Source organism: Rattus norvegicus, chromosome 16 (genome assembly GCF_036323735.1).
Source record: "Rattus norvegicus strain BN/NHsdMcwi chromosome 16, GRCr8, whole genome shotgun sequence".
Taxonomy (NCBI): domain Eukaryota; kingdom Metazoa; phylum Chordata; class Mammalia; order Rodentia; family Muridae; genus Rattus; species Rattus norvegicus.
Genome location: NC_086034.1, coordinates 4,754,575 through 4,781,477, shown reverse-complemented (window position 1 = coordinate 4,781,477; position 26,903 = coordinate 4,754,575). Strand labels below are relative to the sequence as shown.

Below are 26,903 nucleotides of genomic sequence, written 5' to 3'. Positions count from 1 at the left end.
TTGATTTGTCTGCTCTTGTCTTTAAAACAAAATGAAGTAATAGAAAGGTTCTCTTATATCTAATGTATCTTGTGTGATGATGAAAGATAATCACAGTGTCTGTGATTTCGTTCTTTGAAAATCAGGAGAACAGTTAAGGACAGAAGAAGTGAAAGTCAGTTGGCTTTGAACTGGAGGGTTCCTTAGTTGTCCAGAAGGCTCAGAAGTAGGTGAGCGCTCAGCCTTCCTGCTCAGCTTTCATCTTAAAACTGGAAAAGGCTTAATATCTTGTTTCTGTGCCTGTTATACGTGTGGTGCTTATATTTGGTCTTGTAGCTGTGTAACGTATGCATGTGGTATGTGTGTACTTGTGTGTGTATGTATGTATGTATGTATGCATGCATGTGGAAGTCACAGGTGCATGTCAGGTGTCTTTTTTGATTGCTCTCCACCTAACTTTTGAGAAAGTATCTCACTGTACCTGGACATCATGGATTTGACTACAATGGCTATCCAGTGAGCTTTAGAGTTCTGTTTGCTTCTCATCCTGGAGGCACCAAACAGGTCCTTGGGTTTGAGCCACCAAGCCACACCCCACCCATCTTTTTTGTTACCGTGTGTGTGTGTGTGTGTGTGTGTGTGTGTGTGTGTGTGTGCGCGCGTGTGTGTGTAGAAGCTATTAAATGGAAGGGAAGTCCATGAAAGCAATTTGATCAGAGATCTTGTCCAGAGTTTCTATCTCTAGAGAACTCATAGCTGAACTCAGGTATCATATAAGCTATTCCAGGCTGCATGGCTGTTTGTTTATTTATGGAACACTTGGATAGATTATATTTTAACCTTTACTTTTTAGGATCCAAAACTACCAAGCTTTCTTCCCCTAACAGTGTACAGAAGAGATTTTTAACAGAGATTCCCTCTTTTTAGTTCTTTTTTTTTTTTTTTCAGAGCTGGGGACCAAACCCAGGGCCTTGCGCTTCCTAGGCAAGCGCTCTACCACTGAGCTAAATCCCCAACCCCAGATTCCCTCTTTTTAAATAATGCCCTTCTTGCTTTGTTATGCAGAAAAAGAGAGCATGGGAAATATTTTTAAGAGAAGAAAACATTTTATTTCTTCTTATGTTAGAACCTACTTGCACTTTGAGGAGTTTTAAGTAGCAGAGTGACCTAATGTCTTTTGGGGTTCAAATTTAGTATACTATTAGGAAAAAATGATAGGAGGTTCCAGTTTCAAAGCAGGAAAAGATATGAAAGACTTATAAAATGCTCAAAGCATTCTTGGATCTCAGCTCCCAAAGAAAGCATCTGATGGAAGGACACGGGAATCAGACTAACATGGGCTATCTTTTTTCTGCATATAGTCACATCGAAAAGCAGCAGTCATTCTTTGGTCTTGGGTATTGGAACCTATATCGGTGACTTGCAGGTTTTTCATTGTTGCTAAACCCAGAAAATGGTTGGTTTGGTATGAGCCTCATAGAAGTGAAAAGTCTCCTGGCCATGTCTATGAGGCAGGAAAACAACCGTCATAGATGTAGTGTGAGGTTTGGGGACATTTTGAATGATGGACCTGTAGAAGGCGCTAGTTGCCGTCAGTAATCAATGTACCGGGGCTGCTGCAGAGATGGCTCGGTCAGCAAGCATGAGGACATTTGTTTGGATCCCCAGGACTCATGTCAAAGAGCTAAGCACGTTTTTGCATGTCTATAACACTAGCACAGGGTTGGGAAGTATAAAAGGGATTGAGAGAAACAGCTTACTAGATTCGGCGCAGTTCATCTGACAACTGGTGAACACTGAATCTAATGAGAGACCCTGTCTCAAAGGGCAAGCTGGACAGTGACTGAGGAAGACACCTGACTTGACCTTTCCCCTCCACAGTAACGTGAACATACACGCGCCTACACCTGGGCCCCTATTTGCACACATACACGCATCTGCATAGTACATTATAACGATCGATTGACTGATTACTGTTGCTAAAATTCCTTCCTTGGGGTAGACATAAACCAACATCTGCCCCTCCTCCCAAGTTCCCAATGACAAATGGAGTCGGGTTCTGTCAAAGCTAACAATGGGGAACAAATGAACTAATTGGGTTTCCTTACAGCATCTGGCTGAGGTGTCACTCAGCATGGGCACTCTTCCCTCACCTGGCCACACGTGGAAAGCCTTACCCAACATTAATTGGGCTTCTTCCATAGCCAGATAGATGGAGCCCACCGATCTAGTCTCCTCTATGTGCTTTCACCCCTCTCCCAGATCAACTGCATCATTGCCAGGTATCAGGGAGCAGCTGGATACTCAAGAGAGGGTGTCCTGTCCTATTCTACCTGTCTATTTGGGGGCGCAAATCTTCAACCAGCTCAGCTGGGATTTTCACTTGCAAAGTGGCCACAGCTGAACTCTCCGTGGTGGGAGTTGATTAATTTAGAGAACAATCAGCCACGATACAGGTATTCTCCTAGTTCCTAGTCATCATTCCTCATAACTGAAAAGGAACATGAGGAAATGAGTTGTTTTATCCAAGAGGGTTCTAAACTTCCTTAAGTGTGCTGGTGTTCTGTATTCTTGGGTTCTGGGTTTTGGAGGTTAATGCTGCTTAGAGTTATTCCTGCCCTCTGGGAAGAGAGTAAACTTGACTGCAGATGAAGATTGTAATTGTTGAGAACAGCATTCCCTGGTTGCCTTGCTCTCTCACAAACCCACAAAGCCCAGGAAAGCTGGTCCCGGTGTGTTTGCTGGTTGGGGGTGCAGGAGTGGAGGCTTGCATTAGGGTCTTTGTTTCAGGCAAAGACCTTTCATGCATACAGATTTGCTTATGAGCAAATGATTGTTGCGCCTGCCTAGTTTATGCTTAAAGGGCAGAACTCAGGAGAACAAGGAGTGATTTTGACATTCAGGGCATGCTGTTCCTGAGCTTAGCTTAATTAGGAAGGAATACCACTGCCAAAAAGGCAAGAAAAGGACGTAGGGTGACATCCAGACTGACTAGGCTTCCAGTGGACTCCACTTACTAAGGGTCTATGACTGTCCTCTGGTTCCTTAGGTGGCCCTAGGTACTCAGAAACTCCATCAGTAGAAATGTGGGCCCAGCCATGTAGAGAACATAGACAGACTGGTGGCTTATTCATCAATGTTTCTCAATTCTCTGCATGCCTTCCTTTAGTTATCCCGTGCTTGCTGCATTTGTTCATATGAATCATGCGCTGAATAGAGGGGCACAACTTGGCGTCATAGCCATTCAGGGTTATGCATGAGGCTAAAGTGGGCAATGAGGAGAAAATGGAAGCCTACAAAGAGAGATGTTGCAGAGATGTATGTGAGACCTTCCCAACAGGATCATGCTTCTCACGTAAGACAGGTTTGGGAAACACTGACTTTCATACTCCCTCACAAAACCAGCGTTTGCACCTCTTCTGCATTCCAGCTTGGACACAGCATCTCAAAGAGGCCTGCTTTACATGGAAGGTGTGTTAAACCCCATGAAATAACCCTCCCGAACTGTTACTGAGTAAAGAAAGTTTGCTGAAGTTGTCAGTACGGTGCCACCCACCATGCTCCTGAGTAGCTGTTTCTAACCTAAGTGCATAGATGTGCCATACCCTTTGCAGGTCAGGGGAAGGGAAGATTCTTTACCCTGTGGTAGAAGACTTCGTAGACTTTCAGGTTCGTGGTTATTGTGTATAGACACAATCTTTAATTTTTATTGTCAATATTTAAAAATGTTTATGGAGACACAGTATGTGTTCATAAGCGGAGTACCCACTGAAGCCCAGAAGAGGGTATCAGGTTCCTTGGAGCTGGAGTTACAGGTAGCTGTGACCATCCTATCATGGGACATAGTAACTATGCTCAAAGCTTCTTCAAAAGCAGTATGTGCTTTCAACTGCCCAGCCATCCCTCCATCCCCCTTTTTATTGTGTGAGAATTTCATACATGTATAGAATGTGTTTGGGTTAAGTCTATCTCCCATTTGTCCTCTCCAAGCTCCCCAATCCTCTCCACCATCACTTTTCCTTCCTTATTTCATGTGATTTTTGTTTTAAAACCTACTAAATCTACTAAGTTCTGCCATTATGTGCATGGATATGGGACCCTCTACTGGAGCCTGGCTAGCCTCTCATGGACCACATTCTGAAGAAAAAGGACTTTCCATCCTCCAACAGCAATCAGTTACAAATAGCTCCTCAGGGACAGGCATCATGAGCCCCTCCCATCCATGCTGGGATTTTGGCTGGCTTGACCTTGTGCATGGAATCAAAGTCACTGAGAGTTTATGTAATGACCTTGTCATTTCCAGCAAATGTAGTCTCGCTGTAGATGCCCAGTACTTTGGCTCTTACAATCTTTCTATCCCTTCTTCTGTGATGATCCTGCAGCCCTCAGGGGAGAAGGTGTGGTATAGAGCTGAACATTCCACAGTCACTTGCTTTCTGCCTGTTGACCAGTTTTGGGTCTCTTTATTAATTACCATCCAGCAAGGAAAGAAGTTTCTCTGATGCGGGTTGAGATATGCACCCATCAATAGGTATAAAGATAAGAACTCAGGGGGAAGTTTATGCTGCATCCAATTAGCAGAATAATAGTATTAGATTCTCTCCTAGGAACAATGAGCTATCCAGCCAGGAATGGTTGACCAAGTTAAATGTACCAGGCATGAGTTCTGTCTTACAGAGTGTCTTCAAATCCAACCAGAAGTGGTCATTTGCATAAAGTTCATGTCACTATCGTCCCAAATAGACATACTCTACTAGGCTGGTTGTTATTGTATCTCACAAGGTTCACACCTGGCTTGTGTTTACTCTTCTCCCTCCAAGCGTGAACAGAGCACTCTAGTAACATGAAAACTAGCCAGTAGGAATAAAGCTTTCAGGTCAGAACCCACTTGTTTTTTCCATGTTCTCTAACTCAATTATGTGGTCGTTTCAGCAATAGGGTCTGAACATCAACTTCTGAAGTATGACCAAGAGTAATGGCAATATCTTGTAATGGCCTAACTCCTGTGGAGCTCCACTGATCAAAAACTTGAAAAGAGAGACCCATCTATGGCATTGGGCTTCCTATTGATAGCTTATAGTGTTTGGGAGAGACATTTTCTTCCTATTGTAGGGAAACTCCATTTAAAGTCTTTTAATATATGTATATGATGTATATGTGTATAATTTAGGAATCACAACAGTAGATTTCTGTGTGGTATTTTCAAAGGTTTTATTGTTTGTTATCTCTACTCACCTCATACTCTTTCCTCTATTCTGCCCCACCCTCCTTTAACCCTTTCTGTTCCATTGTCCCCTGTCATACCACTTTAGTACGATCTCCCTTCTCTCAAATCCCACCTCCTGCCCCTGGTCCCTTCCTAGTCTCCTAAGTTCTGTGTTCACTCCCATTTAAAAAATATATATATATATATATGTATATATATATATATCTTCCTTTGGCATCAGACTAATGTGAAGTAAAAGTATTTTGAGATTAATCCTTACTCCAGTCAGGATGTTGATGATGACGACAATGACGACATTAAAGGCTGGCTTGGTCGTGGGGAGTGCATCCTGCTCTAGCCACTTTGGGAATCAGTGTGGTTGTTCTTCCAAAAGCTAGGAATAGCTCTACCTCACGGTCCACCTTTATTCTCAGAGGACCAGACATCCGACTGCAGGCTCACTTGCTCGTCCATGCTTGCTGCTCTGTTCACAACAGCGAGGAACAGAGACAGGCTACATGCCTGTCTGCTGAGTAATGAACACTGGGGATGTTGCACATGTACACAAAGAGACTTTGTCCAGCTGTGAAGGAAAGGCAAACTATGAAATTCGTGGGCAGGTAAATGGAGAGGAGATGCTCATTCTGGGTGATGTAACAAAGAACAGTGAGACAAGCACCTTCTCTCTCACATGTGGGAGCTAGCTTTGTTATTTTTAAAAGAGAATTAATGACATCCTTTTTGAATCAGAAAGAATTTCACCACTATTTTTCGGGTTCCCAAAATTGGATATGAATCCAAAATCATTACTGAAGGCCAATACTGAAATAAAAGTGTATCTACACCCTGGCTGTTTTAAGCTTTTCTTGTGCCATACATGATCAAAGCATATATTGTGATTGAAACATGGAAAATGCAGTGCCCATAATGTCTTGGTGTCAACGGGACAGTATATTCTAAATGGTTTTCTTCCAGAACCCACTGCTCTGAGTTATATTTTCCATCCTAAACACATAATTTTCAGAGGCTTGCAATCCATCTATATAACGATTTTTGGGCTTAAGCTAATGGCACAAAAAGATTGCAGCCTGGGAGCAAGTAATGTTTGGGGGATGTTTTTATAATGGTTAAAATATAAATCCCCACAGTTGCTCCAAGTTAGAAATGATAAAATAAAAGGAAGGAAAAGGCAAGAAGTTAATGGCCTGAAACCCTAGGCTGGTATGTGTTTATGTTCAGAATCAGACCCATGTGTTGGCTTTGGCAGGGAGAAAATAATATTCTGAGCTGTGGCATGGAACCTTGAGAAAGGGACTTAAGGAAAATGCTTGCATGTTCAAATTTTAATGGAAAAGATGCTCCTGCCTGTATGTGAGGACACTTCTGTCCTTCTCAGTTGTGTGGCCTTCACACAGCAGCCATTCAGGGTCACGGTAGCTATGCTTCCACCTGGCTGACTACTGCGGAGCCGCTCTCACTTACTGGACATTGCACTTCGGTGAGTGTTGAACGTCACCATGAGCCACAAGTCAAGGCTATCTATGAGTATATCCCCCATCTCATCTTAGCATACTTGAGAAAAATTATATGAAGAGAATGGAATTCTTGGGTTTCTAAGATTGTAGTCCTGGGCTACCTCCATTGGTTTTGGGCTTATGGAGAGGGAGAATATTATATTGGAAGGGCTTGGTAGAGCAGAGCGTCTTAGCTCAAAGCTGGGTTGAAGAAAAGGACCAAGCATAAGAAGCAGCTTTTAAGAACACCCTGCACCCCGCTGTTTGCCTAACTGTGGCCTCATTTTCTAATAACCCATCTAGCTGTGAACTTATCATTAGGATAATTCCACTTATGGAATTAGCACTTCATGATCTAGCAGCCTCTCAATAATAACCTTAGCTGTGGCCAAATCATCAACATGAGCCTCCAGGAAGCATGTCAGATAGAGTTCATAATTCTCTACCCTTGTCCCCTCTTGCCCCTCCTTGTCTTGCAATATCTCACATCTGCCTCACAACGCAAAACATACCTTGTTCATCTCCAGACATTCAGAATCTTCAGTATCTGAACAACCACTGCAGTCTTTATCAGAAGTCCAAGTCCAAAACTCAGGGAAAACTCATAGATGTAAACCCCAAGTAACAAAACAGACTTCATACTCCTAGCATAGGATGCTGCAATGGAATGAACATTTCTAACCCCAAAGCAAGGAATGGAGGCATAAAAAGAAGAAATGAGATCGAAGCACAAGAAGAACTGAAGAGGGCAAATATCTCGCTGTCTGGTGTTTAGTGGCACCCTCGGGCACACAGCAGTGGGATGTAAACCTCTAGAAGGTATTGGTAGCCTGGCCCAAAGACTTTTCCCCCTATAACCCATGAGAATTCTATCCTGGGCTCACTCTTAAAGCCTGTGGCTTTTCTCAGCAGATAGCCAATGTCCCTTGAATGTTTGACTTCCTGGGGTTTCCACTGAACCCCAGGCATTACACTCATAGCGTTGTACACTACCTTCTGAGGGCCAGTCCACAGGGAATCTGAGCCTGCTGCATGCTGAAACTGGATGGAAGCCTCCATAACCCTGAAGCTCTTGCATTCCGCATGTGTAGAAAACCAAGAACCACATGGTCAACACCAACATCTGCAAAGGATGCTAGATATACCTGCCTGCCCCTCTAACACACAGGCCTCTGAGGAACATTTAAGATACAAACCACGATAGGTGTGGTGGCACGTGCTTTTAATCCCAGCACTTTGGAGGGAGAGGAAAGTGGGTCTTTGTGGTTTCTAGGCCACCCTAGTCTACATAGTAAGTTTCAGGCCAGCCAAGGCTACATAGAGAGACCCTGTCTCAATCAATCAACCAGTATCATACTATTTATTGTTACCATTTTAGAGAGGTTATGACTGAGGTCTGAAGGGTTTAGAGGATTTGTCCAAGGTTACCCAGCTTCTGCATGGCAGGACTGGTACTTGACCCCAGGCTTCTTTCTGTAGCCTAGCCGTTATGTTATGTGACTTGGAAAGAAAAGCATGTGAAAATAGTACCCCCGAAGGCAGTGGTTTGAAGCCACCATGGGAAAAGAATCTTCCAGGAATATGCATTTTCATAAAATGCTAACCGAGGGAACTGTGCAGTTGGTGTAGATATATAGTTAAATTTTGGTTGAGAAGACCCTTATGTGAAGGCAGCAGTTTCTAAGCTTAGTGTGGTTTTAAAACTTTTGGTTAATCTGAGCAAAGAAACAGTAGCATTATGAGCAACCACACCATGGTCTGGGATCCAAATGAGAGCTGGGATTACAGGGAAGAGAGCCTGGACTAGATCTAAATACATTGGGGGCCTCCTTAGTTTCAGGGTATACTCGACTGCGTGAACTAGAAAGTAGCAGGAAGTCACGTCTAACAACTTAGCGGAAACCTGATGACTCAAAACATCTATTATCTTATAGTTCTGTACTCCAGCAGTTCAGTCCACAGCTCTGCTCTGACCTCCTTATCTCATAGGCTAGCACTGAGGTTAGCACAGGACCAGGTCTTTGATTCTTCATTGGTCTTCAACCCGAGAGACTACTTACCTTTCTCTCTTACAACTCTTATAAAGGACAACATTTAATTGGGGCTGGCTTACAGTTTCAGAGGCTTAGTCCATTATCATCATGGTAGGAAGCATAGCAGCAGGCAGGCAGACAGGGTCCAAAGACACCAGAAGGAGACTAATTCTACACTGGGTATAGCTTGACCTTATATATGAGACCTCGAAGCCCTCCTCCACAGTGACATAATTCCTATAACAAGGCCACACCCACTCCAACAAAACCACACTTCCTGATAGTGTAACTCTCTATGGGCCAATCATTCAAACACATGAATCTCTGTGGGCCAAACCTACTCAATCAAACCACCACTTCTCTTGTGAAGCTCTCTTGACTTCAAAATAAGCCAGCAGCAGTATTCCACGAGACCTTCTCAAGCTTCGAATCCCTGGCTTCCTTTTTGCTTCAAGTGCTTTCAAAGTTCACATATTGCTATATATATAAAACCAGGTTCAGCAAGCTGAGGAAAGACCCCCGTGCTAGGCTACGGAAAGACACCTGAGCTAGGCAGGAGGGCTGCATCGCTTTCGCATTTGTAGAAGTAATTATTTCTAAGTGTCAGCTGGTGGCTACAGAATAATCATGAACTGAGACGAGAGATGAGCGTTCTAGTCTGGACTGTAGGAGCTGTGTCCTGGGACACTTAGGCATGCTTCTCAGTGCATCAAATCCATCACCTGTAAAATGAGACATCTGGGCTCTTGGGGTTATACTGCCCCCCGATTCCCATCTTTCCCCTCTCATATGTTCTTATTCCAAATTCCTCTGGCAAGCTTTGCTAATCAACCATCCACTCTTCCCCACCGTGCCTGGATGATGTCCTAGAATCCTTTTGACATGGCTCTCCAGGAAGTCACCACCAGTCCAGTGGAGCTGGTACTGGAGATGAAGTGCGTGTGTCATCCCAGCACTCTGAGGTCTCATTTCATCCACCAATGCCACAGATCTCTCAAATGAGAAATTATCACCTCCCTTGGCCAAATTGCTGACAGCAGAGAAGAGCCCGTCGGTGTTTGCTTGGCTTGGCATACAGACATCTGGGGAGCAGGTTCCATTTTCAAGCCACAGATTTAGGTAGGAAAAAGTCATCTCCTCTCCCTCTAATGGAACTTAATTCCTGCTTTGAGGCCTTGGCCCATAAGAGTTGAAACGGAATGTATCAGTGTATGGTACTCCTTCTGCCTCTCCCTGGCTTAATCCATGTTCAGCTCCCCAAGCAGAATCAAGGTTTGGTGTTAAGGAGCCCCTGATGCTCTGCTGTAGGTTTGAGATTTGGTAATTCTTCAGACCCTCTTCCTTCAGAAACTTAGCCAGGTTCTTCTTGTGGAAGCTTCTAGCTATGCAGACAGGGAAGAGAGAATTGGGTGGATATAGAAATTCCTGAGTGATTGGGATGAGACTCATGCCTTCCCTTGTGGCCAGTCACAGCTGGACGTGGGGCTCCACCACCCTCAGGGAAGCTGAAAATGTGTGTGTGTGTGTGTGTGTGTGTGTGTGTGTGTGTGTGTGTGTGTGTGTGTGTGTGTAGTGACCCCTTGATGTGCCATAAGCATTGTCATTTGCTGTTACAGTTATGGATTCATTTTGAACTGTATTTTCATTTGTTCATCCTGGACAAGACTGGAGCAGGTTGCTAGCCCTCTATGCTGGCTCCTGCTGCCACCAGTCACTGAGAGAAACACTTAACTGCTGCTGCTTAGGATCAGGAAAATCATGAGGTCGTCTGTGAATCTTGAATATATCCACAACACACAATGATTTTAGCTTTTTCTCTATATCTTTTATGTAGCTATTAAAAGTACCCAAGATGGTTAATTTATAACAAACAGAAGTTAAATGATTATACTTCTGGAGGATGGCACATCCCATACCAAGATGTCAACCTGTTATCTGGTGAGGACTGCTTTCAGATTCTAAGTTGGTACCTCACTCACATAGTAGGATGAGGAAGGGTAAGCAATCTTTCCTTTTATAAGGATGATGCTCCCTTTTACAAATCAGAGCCCTTCTCAGTGTCCCCCATCTTAGTATCCCTACCTTGGGAATTGTGTTTTTACAAGAACTTTGGAAGGGTCATATTTGATGTGCTGGTGTGAAAAACTATCTAACCTGTGGCTTCTTAATTACTCTGGGAATGAATGGGATGTATACGTGCTTTCTGTTGTTTTGTTCTCTAAGGCTTGTTGTTTCTTTCTCCATCTCTGGATTTAGCCAGGTAAAGTAACAAAGTGTGAGTGTGCATCTTCCCAAAGATCCTTTTTAGGGACCATGTGGGTCTGGGGATTAGTCTTTCATCACTGTGACAAAACACATGGCACAAATGACATCGCAGTGAAAAAAATTATTTTGGCTCATGGCTTCAGAGGGTTCAGTTTGTTACTACTTTGCATCATGGGCTTGAGTAGATCATCCTGACAGCAGGTTCATGAGGCAGAGGAGAAATACTTACCTGGTGGCATACAAGAAACTGAGAGACTAGAAGGGATCAGGGATAAGATACTCCCAAACACCCATCTCCAACAATTTACTTATCTACTTCTACCCAGGTCTCAGAACCTTCCAAAATAGTGCCACACACTGGGGACCAAAACTTGAACTCATGAGCCTTAACAATCTGGTTCTTCAGAATACCCCTATCCCCAACACAAACTCTCTACCCTTTCTGTTTTGATTAGGCTGGCTTTCACTACAGGGGGAATGGCATGCAGGATGAGTGAGAATTCTGACCTCATTTGTCCCAGACTTGGTTTTATCTCCTGAGCATTATGCTCAAAGGATTTAAAAGCCAAGCCTTGGACTTTCTTATTTTGTGCCCTACCACAGGCTGTGAGAACTGCCAGCTGCTTCTCCCGGGGAGCAGATTAGAAAGTTATTTGGCTTCATCTCTGCATTCAGTGCTTATCCTGACTCATCGTGATAAACATGGCACTTGGAAATAAGAAAGCAGATTTTGTGGTCGTGTGGGTCTGATACAAGCGTGCTGTTCGGTAAGAAGTCTTGTAGGGTGTGCAACCGCCTCAGACTCTTGTTTTCCTCTGATCCAGATGTGCTTATCGTCTGGAAGAAAGAGTTTGGATTCATGTTATTACTCTTGGCTGCCTTCTTTTCGATTGTTTAGAAGTTGGAGGGGAGAAATTGTCTTCCTCTCCTGCTCTTCCTCTGTTGCTTTGTGTCTGCCTGACTATGTCTTTTACATACATATCCCCCTGTCCTCTGTTTCTATTCTACCTTCCCTGCAATATTTATCACTGCTTTAAAAAAAAAACTCATCAATCATCCCGATAAACCATTTCCCGTTTCTTTGGTACCATGCTATATTTGTGGTTCCTGGAAAGTCCTGGTTGACTAGTCTCCAGTGGCTACCTTGCCCTGAAGTCAGACTCACTATCCCCCAGAGCTGTATTTAGTCTGGATCAGTTAACAGATATTTCTTTCATAAAAGAAGTTTAAGTCTTTGTTCTGAGGTTTATTTTTGTTATAAGGCTCAGGATGTTGCATCTGTGCTGAGGTGGTTTTGTCTGTAGATTATTCAGAGGATTTAGGTATTATGGTCTAAAACACTCAGTAATTCCCATCCCAAGATTAGAAATTCTCAGTCTAGGGCATGTTATGGCCGAGAGCATTTGTTACTATTCTATTACTGCAACAAATATCTGAGCTGATCGACTACAAAGAGTAAAGATTTAATTTGGCTTTCAGTATCAGAGGTGATCAGGCATAATAGACTAATCAGGATGCTTTAGGACCAGTGGCAAGACAGAACAGACAGTTTGGTGGGAGCACATAGCAGAAGAGAAATTCTCACTTTGTGTCTGAGAAGGGAGGAAGAGGGGAAAGGAAGTCACCATGCTTCTACAGTCCCTTTTGAGAATATCTCCAGTGAACTGAAAACCCCCCTCAAGGCCATACATCCTACGATTTTACCAACTCTTTTTTTTTTTTTTTTTCGGAGCTGGGGACCGAACCCAGGGACTTGTGCTTGCTAGGCAAGCGCTCTACCACTGAGCTAAATCCCCAACCCGATTTTACCAACTCTTATTGGACCACACTGGGAACTAAACCTTTACCACATGGTCCATGAGTATATACTTAAGATACAAGTTATAACACTCTTCACTAGACCCCCACAGTTCTAGTCTATCTCACAATTGATAAATACATTCAGTCTATCTTCAGGGTCTCAAAATCTTGACTGTTCCAATGTTACTTAAAGGTTAATACAAAGTCTCTTCCAAGATTTGAGGTAGATTTAATTGTAAGCCTCTGTAAAAACAGCAAGTGAGATATTACATATTTTCGAAATATAATGGTGCAGTCTCAAGGTAACAACTTGTATTTCCTAAGCAGAAGCAAATAATGGAGTAGGTATGAGATTAACAAGGGGAAGCCAGAGACCCAGAGGCACAGTGGGTAAAAGCACTTACCACCAGGCCTGATGACCTAAGTTTGGTCCCAAGGACCCACATTATAGAAGGAGAGAACTGACTCCTTCACACAGGCTACCCTCTGATGTACACACATGCACAGTGGCATCCATCTACCACATACATGCATGCTATGAATGGGCAATCCCCCCATGTACAAAAATATGTAAGTATAATAAAAATTCTAAAAAGTGTTATGAAGAAGTCAGACCAAAGCCATATGAAATATATGAGTCAGAGACAGTATCTCCTGAGCAAGTGTTCTGGAAGGGCTTTGCTGTGACTTTGACCTTTGGACTTCTAGAGGATATACTCTCTTTTAGCTGCATCTCACCAACTCTCACCTCTGAAAGTTTACTGGGTACATCTACTGAGTCTTTAAGGTCATGCCAATGGAGGCCACCCCATGCAGACAGTTCTTAACCTTCCTTATGCTGTCAGCTACTTAGTAAACTACAACTTACAGGGAAAGACATATTCAGGTTCTTCCGATGAGTTCAGGTGTATGGAAACTAGCTATAGTTAAAGCAGTTATCAATATGTTAAAACCCCTCAATTTTATGAAAATATATACATGCTAACACTCTAAATAGCTAGACCAGCAGAATTTCATTTCAAAATTGCCAATAAAACATCTGTTATTTTGAGTGAATAGCAGCAACCAAATATAGTAGTAAAGTATCTGGTTTCTGTTGGTGTCCAACTTGCAGGGTCTTTTCATACTACTTAGATTTATTTACTTTTACCATAAAGAGGAGCTGACCATTGTGGTACATGGCATGTTGTCCCAGAACTTGGGAGACTGAGGCAGGGAGATTGTCAAAAGTTTAAGTCCAGCTTGGTTCATGTAGTGGTGTCCAGGACTATTTATAGAGAGACCCCATCTTAAAATACCTAATAATCAAAGAAAAAAGACAAACAAACAAAATAAAATAAGATTCAATGGAATAATGAAATCCAAAGAGACTTCAGTGAAAATCAGATCAAGCTCTACTTAAGAATCCCTACCTCAATGGCTCTCAACCTCTGCAACCTCTTTGGCTAACCTCTATCTATCTCCAAAAATATTTTGAGAACAATTTACAACAGTAGTAACAAAACGTATATTCATAGTTGAGAATCATCACAATATGAGGCACTGTATTAAATGGCTGCAGCATTAGGACTGTTAAGAACCACTGTTCTGCCTGCACAGGTAGACCAGTTGTCCAGCTAAAATGTTTGCATTTTAAAACTATTCTCCCTTGTGTGCTCCAAGTGAAAGGTTCCTTAATTGATGTCTTGCCATGGGGCACAATGACCACACAGCCCATGCTAAGAAGCTAGGGATGATGTGAAGGAAGAAGAAGAGTAGTTGTTGAAAACAAAGAGGATGAACCCGAAGGAGCCATGGTGATTGTTGGTTAGAGGTTGGTGTTTTGAGGATAAAGGAGGCATTCGGATAATGGAAGCAAAACCACAGGGTGAGTAAAATCAGGAGAAGTGATGTTGAAAAATTTTCCAATTTGTTGATTTTCTTGTGATGACACTTGTCATTATGCCTGTCTCTAGTCTACAGCCAGTCCAAGACGGTTGCTTTTGACTAGCTTTGCTCTCCAATGCTTGTGTTGTGATGCTTTTAATGTAGAGCCAGGGATTATTAACCATGGCCTATGATTCTACTCCCTAGTTCTTAAGTCAGGGATCTGATTCTTTTATTGATGTGTTATCATCTGGTCTGTGACTCATGTTATAGAAACATTATGTAAAGATGAAGACCTAATGTACCATCCTACTTTCACCCCGTGTCCTGAGGGTCCTGGTCCAGGGAGATTTCTATATCCTACCCTACAAGACTGAGCTGCGGCCATTTTGAAAACTTCTGTACTTTTCTTACCATTTAAAAGCCCACAGCTATCAACAGCCCAGCCACCAAGCTGACAAGAATCAATTGAGCATTCCTCATTGTACATGAATCCTGGGAAGATATTTAATTCTATGCTATAAATGGACTTGTTTCCTCCTTCCTCAAAGCTCTACCCCTCCTCTGGGAACCTCCAGTGATAAGGAGATTGGCTGTGTCACTTTGACAACTCACTTAATTTCTAGTCTTCCAAGTAGAATACACAAGCCCAAGGGTGAGGTGCAGATTCTGAGATGCTGAAATGTTTAGAGTCGTTTTATGATGCTTCTTGGCCACCAGTGGCAGGCAGGTGGGTGGTGATGACCTTCCCTGTGTATGCATATGAGTGTGGGCTGAACTGGAAGGTCTGCATGCCCAATAGGGCTGAGTGATTTCCCCAGGGACTGGGGATTTATTAAGTATTGGAATCCTGACAAGCTCTGACTGTACTGTGCCTTGTCCAGAGATGACCTTGGCTGTTCTGAGACTGCATATAGCTTGTACTTTGTGAATGCAACTCTTACATAGTGATTCGATTTTCCAGAACTTTTTCTCTGCCCCCTGACTTTGCTATTGAAGTGTGTGCCCTGGGTAGCATGGAAGGCTTCTACCAACTACAGAGGAAACATGACTCTGTCCTAACAACTTGAACTCTTGGATTCAAGCATCTTGAAGCTGTTGGGGTCCTCCATTTTAATTCCAAGACATGGAGGCTAATGCTTTGTGTAGCTGCTTTTATCTAGTGACCAGTAGTCTGTGGTGGTGGGCTGGGTATGAGGGAACTGTTAGTTTGGGCTTTGGTCCAGCCCCCACAGTATCATTTTTACATGAAGCAAAGGTTTCCTACATTTTAGATCCAAAGGAGGTTGGGCTCTCTGTATGTTTGTTTTTGATAAAGTATCCAAAATTTTTATTTTATCTTTTTTATGGCTTTTGTGTATGCCTGTGGGGGGTTCTTGATGTGTAGCCCTGGCTAGCATGTTACTAGCTGTGTGGACACAGCAGGCTTCAGACTTATAGTGATTTACCTGCCTCTGCCTTCCAAGTGCTGAAATGCCAGATGTACACAATCGTATCCAACTTGCATTTTTAAGTAACCCATTTAATTTTCATGGGATGTTTTATATTTTAAAAATTCACATACAGAGTATTAGAAACGATTATGTCATTTTTGAACAAAGTGTATTTGTAGACTCTCCTTCCCTGTCATCTCCTCTACCCCTGCTACCGAGGCCACCCCTCCACCTAGTTCTCATAAACCACCCTTTACCTTTACCTCTTTACCTCTTTCATGTCCCAAGGCCTATATTAGCTATGCAGTATTAGTATAGTAGTTCATCAAAGATTGCTTATTACAAAGGCAAGATCAATAACAGGCATGTCCAACCCTTTGTTACTGAGAAAAGACACTATCACTTGCAATGCTAGTGCCTACAAAACATACAGTCAATCTCAAAAAACAAAAAGCAAATGAGCTTCTAATATTTGAAGTAATTTTGGATGCTGTTTTGGGTGGGTTGCATTCATAGCCAGGCTCAGCAACCTGCAGGTGGGACACGTCTGAGAGGAACCAGTGAGGAGGGATTGTTATTCAGTCAGCACATACTTATTAAGCACTTGTGTATCTGGGAGCCTCACTGGTGTTCACTGTGGGATAAACTCAAGGATTCTCATGTTCTCATGTTCATGACTTTTGAGTCTATTGAATAAATGAAAGATACCAAATGGTGAGTTCTGGTGAGACCTGGGTGTTCAGGGTAGACCTCAAATAGGAAGTGACTCAAAGGTAAGCTGACTTAGTGACACTGACCATGCTTGCCTGGCAGTCTCCATAGACAGCTGCTCCTGGTTCTCAGCCATAACAAACAGACTCCCTTTTTTCTCTCTGTCCTGTCTACCCCTGCCCTTCAGCCTCAACCTGCTGTTTCCTAAGCCTCATTCTTTCATGGCTGCTCACCCCTATCTGTTACTTGACTGCCTTTGTGTTTCAGCATAGGCACCGCTTTCACTGGGAGGATCCTGAGACCCTCAGGCTGAGATGAATATCATTCCCCGACACTGGCCTCACAGCCTCACCCCCTTCCTTATAGCACATTGCATATCCAGGTAGTCAAATGCCACAAGACTTCCTGCCTGCCTGGATGAGTGATGTGTATGGGAAGTGTGGGACTCCTACCCTCCATCTCTCAGTGCTACTGTGGTCCATGAGTTTGGGGAGAGCAAGCTCTTGAGAGAGGAGGCAGATCCTGGAGCCTGCTCAGTGTGGCAGATCTGTAATGAAGCAATTCTTCATTCTTCAAACTGCTGAGCAAGAACAGCTCACGTAGATGAGTGCCCGTGGCTGTCACATGGGAGCCTTGCACACCTCAGAGGATTCATGGCAGGTCCAGTCATGCAGTGAAGTTTTATTGATGGTTGCACAGACTGTCAGTAAGGAGAAATGATATTGTGTAGTGCAGCCTGGAAGGAGGGAAGCTGAGTCTGAATTCACAGTGATTGAGTGGATGGTCAGCCCAGGAATTCTTCTGAGGCCCATCGATGGGAGCCGCATCCCACACTGTCCTAAAGTGAGGTAAGGATCTATAGCAAACAGCACAGAGTCAGGGTTCCTTCTACCCGTTATGTATAGTAGTCATTGCTGGTGTCTTTTAACATACAATATTCAGAAGAGCAGGATTCCCAGAGAGGCCTTAGGGCATCAGAGCGTGACTAATAAAAGTGAGGATGGCAGAAGACTACTTAATGACATAGAAAGCCTTTTATTAAACATAAGGAAGCATGCATCAAATGGCATACACAGAACAATTCTGATTTTTTTCAAATGTGTATGCTCAACTTTCTACAAAACACGCCGACCACAAACCCATATCTTAAAGGCATGTTTTTTGCTGTTATCGGGCATGGTGATGTGGTAGAATTTCCACTGAATTTTCCATTTTGAAGATGTACAATATTTTTTTGTAATGGATATTAGAATTTTTGCCATAAACCCATACAGAGAGCTAGGTTTTGGAGTCATATAACTACAAGGTTGTTCTGTCTTTTTTTTCCCCTGTTTTTTAAGGTTGAAGATTGAGTTGGTGTGCTCATAGCCCCCTGGATAACAGACATCAGCTAAGAGACAAAGCATGAAGGGTACAAAACAGTGGTACCAGTATAGACCTGGAGAATACTGTGCAGATCATTGCAGGCCCCTGAGGCCCTCACAGCAAGTAGTCCCAGACAACTGTGAGTCGAGTAATGGAAGCGTAGAATCTTCATGTTCATATCATGTCTACTTTTAGACATCTAGAGTGATCCAGGTAGTGAAATGCCTGTGCTGGGGCATGGGGAGACATTCCCTTCTTCATGGTTCTACACTGACCAGTACACGTATCCTGCCTTGGGTATATAGTATACAGTGTTCACTCACAGCATAATGAGATATAAGACATGGAATAAATATGTGTAGGAGTATATTACAGACTGTGCTCAGTATCACAGGAAATAAAACCCTCACCAGGATGCAGTGTGAAAGAGTAAAAGACACCACTTTGTCTCAGAACAAGCTCTCTAAAGATGATAAGTTTTAAGAGATTTTTGGTCATCCAACAGGGCTGTTGCTTCCTGGATAACCAGAGTGTGGTATAATAGCCATTTTGTGCTTGTTTTCAAAGCCTATTATCAAACAGATCATAGGAAGCAGGATGCTGGGAAATAGCTCTTTATTTCTGAGAGTGAATTTACTTTTTGATGAAGCTGTTTTTGCATCAAAAATTGTGGCTTAAGTGATGGAAAAGTCACCTTTACTTTTAAAAAAAGGGGTTGGGAGGAGAGAAAGACTGATTTGGGCTTGGAGCTGGCAGGACTTAGGAATGTGATTATAATTATAGCCCGTGCATTGTGTAATCTGGGGGAGAAGCAGTCTTTTCCAAAAAGAACTAATAAGGAAGGTGAAGATTTTTTTTTATTTAAATGCCTGTTCACAATCTGGGTTGTTGTATCCACTGTTCACTGCCCAGAGGAGAGCTCTGAGTTTCTTTGGGGAAGAATTCTTTGTTTACATGGGAAGGGTTAGGCTTTGAAGGGGCTCCCTTCACTGCTGGTTGTCTTCGTTGATGGTTAGTGTTTTCATCACAGAATAGTAAGAAAAGTTGATATTCTGGGCTCTTGTCTCTGCATATTAAACAGGAGAAAGATACACTTAATGGGTAACTGTTTTGAGTTTGGCTATAAACAATGAGAACAGATTCAGTTGAGTACTGATAGTGAAAGAGACAGTGTGTGTGCTTTTGGCTCTGTCCCTGGGTGGCTGGATTTACATTGCTGGCCTTATTGGGTAAGAAACAATCACTTAATCAGAAAACAAGTGTGGTTGAGTGACTTCTCCAGTGGGAACTCCTCACTGGTGACCAACCTCCTTATACCACCTTGTATGGCACAAACTGAGCATGGCAGAATTGCTTTTGGTTTTCTGACACAGGGGTGTGTCTATACATAGTTATATCTAACTATATTGGAAGAGGAAGAGGCTGCTTTTAAAAGTTATTTAGTTTTATTTTTCATATATATATTTTTATCATATTCTTTCTCCTCCCCCAACTACTCCCTGATCCTTTCCATCTCTCTACCCACCTAACTTCATGTTCTTAAACAAAACCAAAAATAACCAACTAAACAAAAATACCCAACCTCTCCAAATCAAGACCACTCCCTTCTAAAAGCCATGGAGTATATTTTGTGTCGGCCAACTACTCCTGTGCATGGGGCCTGCCCTGTAGTGTGATTGATAACTGTGGTGACATTCCTTTAGAGAAAATGGATTCTCCTTTCCCCAGAAGGTATCAATTAAAATAGCTTCTTGGTTAGGGGTAGGACTTATCTTTCCCAGTGCTGGGATTTTGTCTGGTTTGAGCCTGTTCAGATCTTGTTCATACTGTCACAGTCTCCATTACGTCAAGAAGACTCCATTTCCTTGGAGTCATGAGGTCTGTATCTATAGAGTTGCCTGCTGTAGGAGAACAACTTTTAAATAGTTAACACCGCAATTATAAATTGTACCCATGTTAGAGTTCTGTTTCTGTTTTATGTTTGGTAGCGGGTATATGCAATACATGTGAGTTTGAGAGGAAGGGTGTATGGGAACCCCACTTATTTTATAACTTTTGTATAAACTTACATGTATTTCAAAATAGGTCAATTGAAGTGATAGTTTTCTTAAGATTCCTTCATTTTAAAGTTGGTGTCTTGTATATTTTGAGTAGTAAACATCAACATCACGATGAACAAAAGTAAGATATCAGAATAGTATATAAAATAAGATATGTGAAATGAATTTAGTTAGAAGAGACCACTTCCAGTCACCAGGACACCTTCACAGATTAACCGTCACATTGCTGGTGATGCTGGTTTGTCTGAAATGAGAATTGAAGAAAGATATTCACTGTAGCGCTGTTTCTAAGAGAGGGTGATGCTTGAAAGGAAGAGAGTGGTCATAGAAACAATGGTTCTTCCATGTTCTGGAACGCTGCACGGCAGTAACAGTGTTGGAATACAATGTATTTGCTGCCATTGTTCTTGTTGTTGTTGTTATTATTATTATTAATTGTTGTTTTCTTGCTATGTAGCCCAGGCTGCCCTCTGAGTGCTGGATTATAGCAGTTACTAATGTAGGAAAAAGAACAGATTGTAAAATATTACATGAGAAAAATGTGTGCTGACATGCACAGGGGGATAGAAAATATTGTAATAAGATATACTGAGATTCTTTCTCAAACAAAACAAAACATTGTTATAACCTGCATGCTAAAAAGATGAGCCCTAACTGGCTTGAGTGTTGTAAATTGTCCTTGTTTATATTTTATGTCAAGTTCCCGCTTTATTGGCAACTAGTATTACTTATTGACAGAGAAAAGAAATCCATCCTCCTCCCCGTTACCACACAAACCAAAAGCCAGCTGCAGGTATGTTTACTGTCCTGTTTCTCTGGAGGATAATGAAAACGGTGTGTCCACATATAAGCTTTGTCTCAATGGTGCTCTTAATCACTGCCAAGGTTCCTCTTTCTTGACACACACCATCCCTTTGTTTGTCCCTATTGACTCCCATCCTTCTGAAATCACAGTTCAGAACCTTCTGTCTCTCTCTTTTTTTTAACCACTGACGTTTTGTGGCATGATGCCATTTGGATGCGTAATCTTTTCAAAGAAAGGGCAAGCGGTAATCCCAGTGCACGTGTAAGTGTGCTGTTACCCATTGCACAGAACAGAAGCACAGTGTAGCCCCTGAATCCTCAAAGCTGTTTCTTCCTGTGTATATTTTCCACTTGATAGGGCTTGATGCTCTCTTTCTAAAGTTTCCAGAGTCACAGACCACAATCTGTGACCACAGCATAGGTAGACATGCGGAGATAGTCATTCAAGGGAATGAGGATGCAGGGCATGCTTATAGAATTATGTTTTAGGAAGGAGTGTATCCATCTGTCCGTCCATGCTTATGTCTACCATCCATCATCACTCTTGTGAAGCTCCTGTTAGGAACAGACTATTATTCTAGAGATAGGAGAACATGAGGCATCCCAGAAAGACTGAGCACACAGGTAATTAATGAAGCAGAGTAGTTATATGCATTAACGTTTGCTTTAATGGGGAGACCACAAATAGACAATTTAAACATGGCTAGTTTAGTGGGGGAAAGAATGCTTCCCTCAACAGCTGCTGCTGTGGCTGGACACCCATTGGAGAAAAATCTGAGCTGCACACCCTAACTGGCTTGAGTGTTGTAAATTGTCCTTGTTTATATTTTATGTCAAGTTCCCGCTTTATTGGCAACTAGTATTACTTATTGACAGAGAAAAGAAATCCATCCTCCTCCCCGTTACCACACAAACCAAAAGCCAGCTGCTAGTTAATAGCATTCCACTCTCCGAAGAAAGCATAGATTTGAATCTTTAGCACTTAGACATGGTGAGAGATTCTCGGACACGGGATCAAAAGCAGGAAAAACAAAGTAGAAGGGAGTAAATGTGTCAGTCTCCACCAAATCAAAACCCTTTGGTGCTACAAAGACCACTGTGAAGAGAAGGGAAAGAGGACTAGACAGGTGGTTCAGTAGGCAAGGGAACTTGCTTTTCTGCTCTTGCAGAGGACCTGTTCCCAGCACCCACAGGTAGCTCACAATTGTCTGTAACTCCAGTTCCAGAGAAACTGATACCCTCTTCTGGACTCTACAGTACTAGGTATTCACATAGTGCACAGATATACATGCAGGTAAAACACTAAGACACATAAAATCAAATTAAGAAAGCAAAAGCCAAAAGATACCTCACAAGAGAGGAGGTACTTAAAATTGCATTTATAAACATATACATAATAAGGTACTTATTTCTAAAATATATGAAAAATTTGTACTACCCTGTAATAAAAATGTAAAATTAAAAGTGGGTAAAGAATTAAAATGAACATGTTCCCAAAAAAGATAGATAAATGGCTAAAACACAAATAAAAAGATGCTGCATTCCATTTGATCTAAAGAAAATATAAATCAAAACCACTGAGGGCTGCAAGCAAGATTGTTTAGTGGGTAAAGATGCTTTCTGCCAAGGCTGACACCCGAATCTAGTCCATGGATCCCACATGGTTGAAAGAGTGAGTCAACTCCCACCCTTTTTCTTCTATCTTCTTCTTCTTCTTCTTCTTCTTCTTCTTCTTCTTCTTCTTCTTCTTCTTCTTCTTCTTCTTCTTCTTCTTCTTCTTCTTCTTCTTCTTCTTCTTCTTCTCCTCCTCCTCCTCCTCCTCCTCCTCCTCCTCCTCCTCCTCCTCCTCCTCCTCCTCCTCTTCCTCCCCCTCCTTCTCTCTCTCTCTCTCTCTCACACACACACACACAAACACACACATACACACACCTTATTAAATGTAGTTTTAAAAGTCAAACTGAGATGCCAACTTACACCTAAAGGATAATGATAAACAAAAGCTAGATAATAAATATTGGCAACGATGGGAGAACTTAGAAGCCTCACATTGCTGGCTATGTAAGTTGCGAAGGCAAACACCTCAGTGAAACCCCATCATGTTAAAAACCAGAATTACTACACGATCCAACAATTTCAGTTGTAAGTATCCAGTCAGAAAGAGTCAAAGAAAGGACTCAAACCAACCTTGGCACAGCGCAGATACCCATCAACAGGTGACGAGAACAACATGGGAAATACGTCTCACCATAATATCATATGCATGTTATCACATGGACAAACCTTGAAGCACTGTGTGGAGTGAAGCAAGTACCATAGGATTCCTCTTGTGTGATACTGGTGAGGCAGGATCATAGAGACAGTCCTCCCGCTAGTGGTTGGGCAGAGGGGAGGTGGGATGGTACTGGATGGCAGTGGAGTTTCAGTTTGTAATGATGAAACCTTTCTAGAGGTACTGTGGTAATGGCTGGACATCATTGTGAACAAAAATTAGCGACACACAATGGTATGCTTAGAGCGGCTGAATGGGAACATTTCATGTCAGGCATATTTTACCACGAGTGCATGAAGACAAGACTGCACCAAGGGGAACCTTGTTTCCCAGGCACGTTTGATGCCGATTCATCTTACTCCCTGTATCTAATGTGTTGGCAAGATAGTCTGTCCCTTTTATTTCCTAATGAGATTGTGAACTTCTAGTGTGTCTCTGTATTAGTTGTCTGTTGATGAGCTAAGACGCCACGTTGAAGGCAATTTAAGGAAGAGAGAATTTGTTTGGCTCAGGGCTTCAGAGAGGTAGGAGTGCATCGTGGAGGGGAGGGGACATGGCATCAAGCAGCAGGCATGGCGGTTGAATCAGGAAGCTGAGAGCTCACATCTTGACCTGCAGTCACAAAGAAAGGAAGCCAATTGAAAGTAGGGAGAGACTTACACCTCTTAAAGATGTCCTCCTCCCCGCCCTGTGACTTGCTCTTTCAGCAAGGCCATGTCCCCTAAACCGTCCCAAACAGGGCCACCAACTGGAGACTAAGTGTTCAAATCCTGGAGCCTGTGGAGAATGTTTCTTATTTAAACCACTAACTCTGCTAACGGTAAGCAGGTTTTTTTTGTTGTTGTTTTTTTTTTTTTTTTGGTTCTTTTTTTCGGAGCTGGGGATCGAACCCAGGGCCTTGCGCTTCCTAGGCAAGCGCTCTACCACTGAGCTAAATCCCCAACCCCGGTAAGCAGGTTTTAAAGCTCTCCCTACTAAAACTACATTTAATAAGGTGTGTGTGTGTGTGTGTGTGTGTGTGTGTGTGTGTGTGAGAGAGAGAGAGAGAGAGAGAGAGAGAGAGAGAGAGGAGGAAGAGGAGGAGGAGGAGGAGAAGAAGCAGAAGAAGCAGAAGGAGAAGAAGGAGAAGAAGGAGAAGAAGGAGAAGAAGGAGAAGAAGGAGAAGAAGGAGAAGAAGGAGAAGAAGGAGAAGAAGACCACACTCTCAACTATACCAGTTTGCAACAATTGGTGCTGGAAAGCCAAAGATGTCTGTAACCTATAAAATCCTCAACCTTCATATCCCAAATAATAGTTAACGTAAAAGGAATTATTAGCCCCAATAAAAAAGCACGTAGGAAAAAAATCATAAAGGAAAATTTGTGATCGTGAATTAGGCATAAAAGTTCTTAGACCTACCACTAAAACCTGGTCCTTTAAAGCACAACCCAAACAAACTTATAATTGTTCAAAAACATAAGTTTGCTCTTTGAAAGACATTATCAAAAGCAGGACAGGATGAGGTCAAACTGTGGAATAGCAGGGCGCACTTGCCAGTCTATGTCGATGGAACTGTGTCCTGCCTATGTAAAGAGCCTTTGAAAACCAAGAACAAGAAAATAGGCAAAACAGCCGCATTGATTTCTTGTCTGGTGCTGTGACGATGTGCCTGACAGAGACAGCAGGGAGAAAGGGGGTTTTGCTGGTTGGTTGGTTTTTGGTTTGGATTACAATCCCAGAGGGTTAGGGTCCTTTATGCATCAGGCAGGGTAGGCAATACGGCAGAACAGGAGGCAAACATGCTTGGGCACCAGGAAATAGATAGAGAATTCTAAATGGGGTCTGGCTATGAAATCTCAAAGCCTGCCCCCAGTGATCAACATCTTCTGATAAGGCTCCACTTTTCTGTGTTCCATAACCTCTGTCAGACACATGGGTCTATGGGCATATTTCACATTCAAACCACACAATTAAGTTGGGTGAGATCTGAACAGACATTTTGCCAGAGATGTATGAATGGCAAATACATCTGAGGAAATGTGTTAAACATCACCGGTCATCAGGAAAACTTGATAGTAGCACAGGGAGACACTGCCGTGAAGGTATGAAAATGCGACATATTCAGAACCCCAAATGGTGAACGTCAAGGGAGGCTGGAGAGAAAATAGGACTAGCATATTTTGCTGATGGGGATGTGAAGTGATTTTTTGCCACTTTAGGAAATAGTTTGGCAGTATCCTAGAAGTTTAATGTTTACCCAAGCATATTTAGCTGTTCTCCTAGGTATGTACTTGATGCAAATCAAGTTATGTGTAACATTGGAATTACCTGTTCTTGAGTGACTATATTCTGTGCTGATCTGTATCAGCCTAACACTGAGGATAGCTCAGATGTCTATACTTCTATCTAAGTGTGTGTGTGTATATAAATATATATATATATATATGTTTTATATAATATATATTATTATGTAATATACACATTAGTATATAAAGGAAAATGTTGGCATATGTAGAAATAATACTGGCTTTCAGATACACCAGACCAAGTAAACCAAACCAAACTTAAACTACCATATGTTTATTTTATGTATGTGGCATCATGGAACAGGCAATCCTTAGAGTCTATGAACAGATTCCCTTTTTGGTGCCTGTTAAAGTATGTCCTGGGTGAGAAAGGGGGAGGCACATTTAAAGAGTACTTATAAAATCATCTAAGAGTGACACTGTTCTGACGGGAACAACTAGCAATCCTAGGATAGCATGCTGGTCAGAGGTGCTCTTCTCCAGGCTTGGGAGGTCTTCAGAGGCAGAGCTGATCTCATTTGCAGGGGACGGCTAGACGAGGGGGATTGTGGGAGTGGGGAGCTCTCCAGCTGCAGAGGCTTCAAGTCTACCTCCTGGAACTTAAGAAAGGACTGGTCTCTTGGTCTTTGATAGTTGGAGTTCGGCAGAGCTTGAGTATAGGGGCATGGTGGGTATTGATGGCCAGGGGTGGGAACACTGGTCAGTGCAGGTGGAGGAGGTCCCCTGGGTGTGTCCAGCTTTGCTTGGCCTCAGAAAGGCATGCACTGGTGGGGTAACTTTGCCAGTGGCTGCCAGCGAGGACCCAGGCAGGGAACACTGAGAGGTTGATGAGGTGTGGTGTGGTGGTGTGTGTGTGTGTGTGTGTGTGTGTGTGTGTGTGTGTGTGTGTGTGTGTGTGTGTTGGGGTGAGGGTGTGAATGGACCTGGCAGTCAGAATGGATACAAGTTAGCAGACTGTAGTGAATTCAGGAGAAGCAAGTCCCAGATTCTTCCACAAGGAATTTCTTTTACTTTCTCTTGGGGCCCCTTTCATTCATGTTTACTGATGCCCCGTAGAGTGTTTCTATGGGAAGGTATGGCTGGGCTGGATGCTTTCTTGTTTTTTGCCCTCGGTACCTCATACAAACCCTCATTCTCTGGGGGAGGGCATTTTACTGCCATAAGATGAATCCTTTTGGCCATGGGCAGTTCTGCATCTCCCAGGATAACATTCGTCTTCATTTTAACACAGCCGTTAAGTGGGCACGGGGATCCATGCGTGGTTTTTTTCTTTGCCATGTTTTCCCAATTGCTCACATTATCCTCTAATGACG

At 42.7% G+C, this 26,903-nt stretch overlaps 1 protein-coding gene and 1 long non-coding RNA gene across 6 annotated transcripts in view; one reads left to right on the top strand and one right to left on the bottom strand.

Annotated features, from left to right (window-relative positions):
- The window catches only part of Cacna2d3 (calcium voltage-gated channel auxiliary subunit alpha2delta 3), an 813,990-nt gene that overhangs the window by 137,560 nt on the left and 649,527 nt on the right, over window positions 1–26,903 (top strand).
- On the bottom strand, window positions 18,774–20,559 carry LOC134482443 (uncharacterized). Its single transcript, XR_010058545.1, has 2 exons — window positions 20,242–20,559; window positions 18,774–19,238 (listed from the first exon to the last, which is right to left on the bottom strand). It is a non-coding gene; the product is annotated as an uncharacterized LOC134482443 (long non-coding RNA).